Source organism: Vipera ursinii, assembly GCF_947247035.1.
Source record: "Vipera ursinii genome assembly, chromosome: 3".
Classification (NCBI taxonomy): Eukaryota; Metazoa; Chordata; class Lepidosauria; order Squamata; family Viperidae; genus Vipera; species Vipera ursinii.
The window spans coordinates 164,265,931-164,275,852 of record NC_139516.1 but is presented as its reverse complement, the minus strand read 5'-3'; positions in this window follow the sequence as shown (position 1 = coordinate 164,275,852).

The window sequence follows — 9,922 nt, the reverse complement described above, 5'->3', positions numbered from 1 at the left end:
TGACACTTCCTGGAACATTAGATATAGGCTGTGGCCTGGAAGGTCTTTGCATTAATTTCAATTCTTTTTGAACTGGGATTCCCTGGCTAAAGTTAATCATGCCTTTGGCATACTCCACTCTAGGACAATATATGCAGGTCTTGGGGCTGCTTTTAAGATGGCTTGGAAATTTCAGCTGATTTAATAACCAGAAGCCCATGAGTTAAACAAGTGGTGTTATTACGGTGTTGGTGTTTTCTTGTGGGTTAAAAGCAAAGTGCTGGTTATAACCTAATGCTGTGGCAGGTACTCACCCTACAGGAGATGAGGAAAAAGAGCACTCAGCAACAACACTTCTCAGAGAAAGCTTTGCCCCTTGGTGTACTTTATTTGCAGAGGTGAGGAATGCATCCTATTAAGAAAGCTTTGAAAACTTTCCTATTATACAAAGCATGTGGGCACTGATAGTCTTAGGGCTGCCTTAGATTACCTAGATTCGTTACTTTTTTATTGGCTGCTGTTACTCTAAACTGCTGCAAATCCTTGTGTAAGTAGGCAGTCTAGAAATGTTACATGTTACATCATTTGAATGAAGATATTTATTATGTGTGTGGTATCTCTTTCTTTCCTCCTCCCCGATGGATGAATATGGTGGGAATGAGACTTTTGTATATAGACACTAACACCATACCTGCATTTATATTCCTGATTTAGGAGCTTAAATATAGGATTCTGATATCTTTGTAGCAATCAGATGTTAAAGCATATAGATAACTCCCTAGCCAGCTGAATATGCATATAAACACATGGATAGATGTTCAGTGATGTGTGAATATCACCAGACTTCATTTACAATATTTACAAATGCTGTTTCTTCCCCAGAAAATTAAGAATTTGTGACCTAATTAAAAATAACAATTTTGAGTTATCGCCCACAAATATATTGAATTAAATTCTGAATAATTTATACAGAATTATATAATTCCTTTAAAGAGAATTTCCCACTCAAATGGAATTCGAAAGCAATATTACAATGTAGGCTAGGGTCATCTCATTGAATACATGCACTTTAAAGTATCCCTTCAAGTGGCAGCAATTTGGATATAGCTAGAAGGAAGAGGACAATACTAAATTACGGTACTTTCTCCTAATGTTCTCCCACTTGAAATGTTCTCCACTAAAATATTCCTCTACAGGTATTTCAAATACATTTTTTCTGACAGAAATGCCTTTATTCTAAACATAGTTGTAGTGAAAAGCACAAGTTTCCAAGTTTCACCAAAATTCTTCATAGTACCAAGAATATCTAAAATATTAAGTTTCTGGTGTATAAGCTATGTTTGTGGGTCTGATTCCAGGATCCTGTGAAATCAACTGTTTGTTTATTTTGTACCTGAGCCCAAAATGATATGCCAGGCAGCTTACATCAAAATCTGATATAACTAGCTGAAATTGTTTTAAATCTGAGCTGAAATTGCTGTCAATATGGCTATAGATTTTATGAATTTTTCAGATTTATCAGCCACTATAGTTTTTTTTTTACTTAGCTAATTTTCTTGAGTATTTTAAATTGTTTCAACTGTTATCTGTCTTGGTTTCAACACTTTCCCTAAAAATGCCTATTTTCCATTGAAAACATTATTATGAAGTTTGTTTAGTTGACAGATAAGATGTTTTTGGTTAGATTAAATTACTTTCAGTGTAGTGGTAACCATGATTCTAAGTGAAGAAAAACAGAATTAATAAAACTTTGTTTTAGTGAGAAACAAAAAAAGCACTTATGGGCCACTAAGATACTTTTAGCTTAGCACTACTGCAGTGAGAAAAAAAAGAAAGAGATTGTGGAGGAGAAAAAAAAATCCATAATAAAAACCATTTATTTTGTTGCTAAACCAGGAATGGATCATGTTTTGGTGGGAAAGAGCTGAATTAAACCGATTTTTTAAAGCTATGGGGGTAATGTTTCTAGGTTTTCTTTTAAATGTTGGAATTTCTATTTTAGGGTTTAAGCTACAAAATGGTAAGAAATTACTATGATTATTAGTTTAAAAAGAGTCAGACAGAGGACCTAAGATCTAGGGAAAGCCTCATCCTTGACCTAATTGATAAAAATCTGATTTGGATCTTTTATATATTTAGCTGTGAGTTCTACATCTACTTACCTAAGAGTGAACCTCACTTAATATACCTATGTACAAAATTATTCTCATTCTTTTATTTGTGTACACATTTAAGATTCACCATTGTAAAATGGCCAACAATACTTCAGTTTTGGAGAGTTCTGTTTAGTCTGAAGCCTGGGGTATACTTGGGAACAGGAACATCTGTTTTCTTGTGGCAGCATTTGTATCATGGTGCGGCTCATGAGTATCTTGTACCTACAGAAATCTTAGAATGAAGAAATCGTATACTCCAGAAGCCACATTTGACCACTGTACTCTTTGTAAATTCTAATACCTATCCTAAGCTTTCCATCTCTGTTAGGATGGCATCTTGAACCTAGCTAGTACAGATACTGGTTTATGAATGGAAAACAGTAGAATCCACTGCCAACCTATCAAAGATGGAAGAAACAGAATAAATCATGGATTTCCAAAGGAAGCTTAGTGCAGGTTCATATGGAGAAGAGCAATACAATTTTCTTAGGTTAAGCTTTTGTGTTGTATCTCATAGGATAAATGACTTTGCTCATAAAAAATGGGGTTATGACTCAGTGAAAGAAATATAATTTGAATCTACCCTGCAATTTAATCATGCCATCTCCAGGTGAAAGGATTTTTGCCTGAAATCTTGATCAATCAAGAGGGACAACATTTCTCTCATTTATCAGTTTCTAGCTGCATCGGGAATGTAACACTAAGAATTCCCAAATGGCTGGGTTCTTGTTTAAATCCAAACATAGTAAATCCAAACATAGCTGAAGGGCATCAGATTAGGAAAGGCTGATTAAAAACTATCTGATCATAGACATTTGAAATTATCGGCTTATATTTCTGTCACTTATTTTAAAGAGCAGATACATTTACTACTGTTCAAATATATTAATTGATACGAATTATTACTGTTCAAATGTTATTGTTTCTTGTTCCAGAAACAATATTGTATGTTGTTCCAGAAAATTGCAAATTCAGATAATTTCTTGTTTAGAAAAGATAGATCACACAGCTAATATCATATTATTGCAGAAGAGCAATAAATAGCTAAAACATTTCTATCTATATGGTTACATATAGTCTATGGTTTACATTGGATGCTCCAAAATGATGCTTTATAAGATAATTTCAATCTTTTTCAAAGTTGGATTCATTATGCCTTTCCACTATCAGAAGAAATATTTTATTCCACTTAAGCAATGCGTGAAAAAAATGAATTTAAACCTAGAGCTATTTTGCTTATGGAAACATTTATGGAAATAAAACTTCTGTAGCTGTGATATTTTATATCACTGCATAAATACTTCCATTGCCACATTGTGCAGGCATTCATAGACTAGCATTAAGAGTTGGTTTTCATTTCATTTATCATTCTTTGAATTTAAATAGAGTCCTTAAACACAAATATATTACTGTAGAATTTATTTCATGTCTTGAAATAAAATCTGACATGTCTTGTACCAACAAGTCATTGTAGATGTACATAAGCACTAATCACTATGCAAATTTTTAGATCTGAAGAGGATGATTAAGAGTTTTTGCTTGATATACTTTATTGGAGAAACTCCTAAGCAATGAAGTGATTATAGAAACAAAACTGTTGTAACACTTGCTTTTGCTACCACTACACTGCAAATTAAACTTAGAGTACTATCTGGAGAACAGATACTATAACAGATACTGTATATTGCCCTTCAGATATTTTTTCAATTGCTATAGCCTAGAACACCATAACTTATACAGGATGATAGGTTGTGATTTGGTGGATATTAAAAATATCCAGATGTAATTTGGAAATAGGAGACATGAATTACTGTCCTTTTTCATCATGATCAAAGTAGACTAATTATTTTGGAGATGCTGGGTACCTATTTATTTTATCTATTTGAGATGGTCCATCTGATAAATCCTCTGGGTTTCTTGAAGAAATCCTGCGGGAATTTTCTAAAGGCCATGGTGGTCTGTATTTCTGGGACTTAGTTATAGTCTCAAGCGTAGAGGTGGCTCTCACTTTAGTCATGATTGCCACTGAGCAGCCTAACAAGCTCCAAGTAAACTTCCTCTGTTTACTGAGGAGCTTCAGGAAATGAAGTTGAGAGGACATATCTGGGGCATAGCTGTCAAAAAAGAGAGGGAGAGGGAGAAGTGAACCTGATTGAACATGGATAAGGGCTGAGGTTCAAGCTTCTGTGAGGCAGTAAGATTGAGGAAAGGCATTGTTTCTCTGCTTTTATTACATTCATAGAATGTCATCTAGTGAGTCAGATTGAAGCTGTGAGTCCTGAAGAAGTAGAGTTCTCTGGCATATCAGCCCTGCTACTTGTAGCTTACATCCTGGTCCTTTCTGACTCATGAAAGCTTTCAGGGAGTTAACAGGAAGCTGGGTTCAAGCAGTGCAAATGCTTCTTTCCTTGAATGGATGTTTCTGCATGTCTTGAAAGGTAACAATGTGACCTCTTCTCAAGAAGCCATTGTTCAACTGCCAAGTCTAAATAATCTTTGATTTTTGGAGACACCGTTAAGTCACTGGTAGGTCTACAATAGCAGATAGGCCCAGACAATCCCATTTTTTCTGGATTTGATTTCAGGCCAGTCATGAATGTCAGTCCTTCTAAAAAAGACCGGGTTCAAAACAGACACCACAAGGATTTCAGGAATGCCACTTCATTGATGTAATAATAAACCTTTATTGTCAAAGTACAACATGTGTACATTGAGATTAGCTGAGCCTCCCCCTGTGCTCTCTCCCCCCAACACACAGTGACAACAAACCCTCCATCCCACCACACTATGTGAACCAACTACACCACACACCGGCCTCCCAAGTCAATTCTGCATAAGATTATGTCCCATTTAAAAGCCTAACAGCCCACGGATAAAAGCTACTTTTCAGCCTGTTGGTACGGCTGGCTATATTCCTATATCTCCTACCGGATGGTAGGAGAGTAAAGAGATACCGTCCAGGGTGTGAGTTATCCCTGAGAATCTTCCTCACTCTTCCAAGGCAACGAGCCCTGGCGAGGTCATCCAGTGGTGTCAGGGAACAGCCCACAATGTCTTGTGCTGTGCTCACTACCCTCTGTAATACTTTCCTGTCCACGGCTGTCAGACCAGCATACCAAACCACAATACCATACGAGGGGACGCTCTCTATGTAAGGGTTGTTCATAGAATTAAAAAGCCTGTTCAAAACCTTCACTATGTCCCTTTTAACAATAACATCAATGTGGGACTGTTCTTTCTCACATTTTCTCACATTTTTTCCTTTCCCAGAGCTGAGCAACTTTTTTACCTTGTCTTCCTTCCTTCTCAAGCTCAGAGCTAGATTGCTTTACATTGCATGTTCTTGTGAGATCAGGACACAAGAAATGTGAGCTTCCTAGTCCTGTTTACCTATTAGTGGCATTCATGATATTATTCTGAACCAGCTATGAGTGTTGGAACTAGGAATGACTTTTTTATATATGTGTTTAAGTGGCTGGACCAGTCAGAGGTAAGTGAGAATTTGAACCATAAGAAACTCCACTGAAGTTTGCGACAAGACTTGATGCTTTCCCCTCCCCATATTAACAACTATGTGATATCATTGAGTGAAATCATCAGTCAGCATGGAGTCAGGTATCATCATCATGCTGATAACATTCAGCTTTACTGCTAAACTGTTGATCAAATGGGAGATGTAGCCAAGGCAGTGTCCCTATCACTGAAGGCTGCTGGTATCTGGATTGGGAGAACAGGTTTATGTCCAATTCATAGAGAGAATTGGTTTATAATCTTGGGATCTTCCTGAGTCCTCAGCTCCTGTTCAAAAATTTCTTAACTGCAGCTAGGAGCGATTTACACAGACGCACCCTGTGTGTCAGTTAATGACTTTTAGAGAAGTGGAAGTCGCTCCTCATTGTCTCTCATGCCTTGGTCATCTCTTTATGCACAAACTACCCAGAAGCTTCAGATTATCCAGACTCGTCCCAAAAGCATTTCTTTGAGAACTGTCCTGGTTGCCAGTTGCTCCCAAGTGCAATTCAAAATGCTGGTTTTCACCTTCAAAACCCTTCATGGATCAGAACCTTAGAATCTTCATGATTGCTCACTCTCGGTGGTTTCTGCCCAACTGTAAGATCCAAAACAGAAGATTCCCTCTGGTTCCTTTCTCCAAGAGGATGCGATCTGCAGAAACCATAGAGAAGGACTTTCTCAGTTCCTACACTGGAAAAGCTTTGCCCTGAAGATCAGCTTGATGTCTGCCTGGCTGAATTCTGAAAAACCATAAAGATGATTTCCTTTCACGTCAGTGATGTTTGATTTGCTGTCTGATCTATTTTTGGGTAGGAATGTTGCAAGAAATTGGTTGTTAACAAGGCCTGGGACATTTTAATGTTTTTGTGTTGTGTTTTTAATCTGATTATTAGATATATGTGCCAGTCAGTCACTTATGATTGGAATAGCATACGAGCCCAATAAATAAGTAAGCAAGTTAACAAATAACTTAGATTACATAAACATTGGTTCATACACGAAGATTTTTAAATTTACAATCAAAATTCTAATGATTTTTAACTAAATGGAGAATGAAAATGTGAAAACTAATGAAAAAGAAAAATATGGAGGCTATACCACATGGCAAGAAACCCTTTTTTCAATTACTTCTGATAACTTTGAACATAAACATATTACTATCAGCAGCCAGCCAACCAAGCTAAAAGAAAAGGATTCTATTTGTATTAGATCTCTTTACACTAGTATTTTGATGCTCAAGAAAATTATCCCATCACTAGTAAAAAGTATCTGAAATTTGTTTAGAGAAAACCATCAAGTCATATGATATATACCAGCATCTGTCCTCCTAAGGATTAGAACCATGAGGTGGGAGCAAATGTTCACATAAGTCTTTACAAAGCCAATCTAACACTCTATCCTGTAGATACTCAGAAGAGCTGCTGTTTGTTCCAGACATCATACAACCACATCAAAAGCAGGGTTTTTTGGGGGGTGGGTGGGTTTGCAAAAAGGGAATAAAAATTTATATTGAAAAGCCACAGCTCTTACAAGCAGTGCATTATTTATTTTATTAATTTGTTCTTTTTACATTACGGGAAACATTAATCTATTTACATGTTTGTGTGTCCACATATTAGATAAGTAGATAATCCTATGAAAAACTAATTCAAAGTGCCATATAATGCTCTCCAGCTTCCCATCTAGAGTTTTTTAAACTATAACAGTTTTGCAAAAAAAAAAAAAAAAGGAAAAAACAAAACGGATTATCCTGACTGGGAATACAGCTAGAATGCATCTGTGTCACTGATTCTGATTCACATTCTAGTAAAACTATGCATTATAAATTAAAAAACAAACAAATGGCAAATTCATAAATATAAAATACAAATTAAAGTGATAGTGCATAACAAAACATTCAGGGGACACCCAATAAATAAATAGAAATATATTATAAATAAGATACTAGCATTTACTTTTTTATATTAAAACATTTAATCTTTCTTTATCTCTCATTACAAAAGAACAACAGTGCATGCTTATGTGTGTCTACTTAGAAGTAAAGCACAGATTAAATGAGATTACTCCCAGATTAATTACAGTTCAAACTTGTATCCTATCAGGCTTCTCCAATTTGGCACTATTGACATGTGTTTGCCTAGTGTGCTTGGAATTACTAAAAATTTAGAAGTAACTCCAAACTATCTGAAGGTGCCAGCTTGGGTAAGAGTATGAAGCTATATTGAGTGGAAATAAACTCTCTTTTACTCAGTGACACTTACATCTAAGTAGACTTGCATTGTATTGCACTGTTAAAAGTATTTTATGGAAAGATCTGCAAAAATATATATAATAAATATTTTAAAACTTTTGATTTAAGAGGTCAACCTCTTTTTTAATACCCCCTAATCCCAATTGTACTTTAAAACAGCTTTTTTGCAGAGATTCAGAAATTTGAATAAAATAAACCCTACAAAATCAATTGAAATAATAAAAGACACAATTTAGCCAATTAAAGTTTCTAATTCCCACCAATTTCAATTGAAGAAATCTGAGCATGATAAGGTTCCCTGCAAACAAATTATTTGAAAATGTTTTTCCTTTTGCTTTGTATAGATAAAAAGGTCTGCAATAGGCAATCAGAGTAAACGCAGCAGCCTGATTTATAGACCTGCAGTGCCAAAGAGTAATCTGGGTGGCACTATTGTCCATTGCAGGACTGCCGTTTCTTAAATCCTTCTGTTGCCTACAGATATTCAACATCTTCATATCTTCTGCATTGTTCTAGGAATTTATTAGAAGATATAATTGTTATGTCTACATCAAATCCAAATGAATAATGAGGTATCATGTTAACAAATTTCTTTAAGTCATGATGTGTAAATACATCCTTCCTAAAATATAAAATTAAATTGTGATCCTCACCATTTTTTCCCCAAGGGTAATCCAGATAAAACAATTGGCTACTTTGTAGTACATCGTTGTTTGTAATCATATGGTATATAACATTGCTAGATATATTACCTTATCTTAACACATTTTTTTCAGCAGCATTTCAGCTAGATTTTAAACTTTTTTTACATGGAATTCAAATACCACAGAAATAATATAGTTGTGAAAACAGATCTATATGACATGTTTTGCACATCTGTGTATGAAGAGTCCAATTTTTTAAAAAATATCATGTCTATATTTAAAGGTGGCTACTGATATTATATTGACTGCAAACAATGTGCAAGCCTTCAAATATTAAAAAGAGGCTACAAAGTAAAGCAAAAAACATTCTCAACACAATACAGTTCAAATGTTGCAAGTCAGATTTTCAGTTTTGAGTTAACACTGGATTTTTATCCTTGCTTTTAAAAGTCTTAAAAATATGAAATTATTAGCCCTTTACTTGTAAAACACAGCAGTGATATTTTGTGCCCTGTTAATAAGTGTATAGCTTTGATATATTAATGGCTTTGAGAGGTAGCAAATTTTCTAGTGATTTTACATTTTTTAAAAGATTTCCATACCTGTTACCTCTCCCAGATTCTTGGGGGGGAAAAAAGGATAGAGCCTAAAAATGATGCTGTATCATTACAACATGTTCTGGCATGATCTGTTGATATATATTCTCAAAAAAAGGCACAAAAGAAAAAGCCAACTTTTGAATGGTAATTTCTATCACTGCGAGATTGAACTGTGTAATTTTACTATCCAACCAGTTAAGAGTTTCATATTTGAAAAGTTTTGACCTTGGAAGATAGTTGAAAGCCAGTTTTGATAATACAGATTACAAGACAGTAATTCAGTGTATTTCATTAGCACTAGATCACTTCTTTAAAGTTCTTTCTCGATCTGTCAGTAAAGTATTATTTTCCATACTCGACATGGATGCCAATATGAGTAAAGTTAAATATTAAAATAATAAGTGACCCACAATTCTTTGCTCATGTGACATGGGAGGATACAACTAAAAATGATATATAGTCCAGATGTACAATCTGTTGAGTGTTTTAGTCTCATCTATGGTTTTGGCAATGTAGACAGAATGTAGACGAAATCTTGCAGCTGAACCCAACATTTCCATTAGGACATGAACTATTAATTCTCTAATGCTTTAAACATGCACATTAGTGCATGTTAGATGCTTTCCTTAAAATTGTGGTGCTTGTGAAATCATCCTACTTTCTGCTAGTATGATAGTTTGGTCAGATTGTATTCTACAGTCCTATACCAGGATTCCTTATTAGGGCTAAGCAGTGTTTCATATTTGGTTCCAAAAAGATTTTTGTTTTAGCAACTTTGGA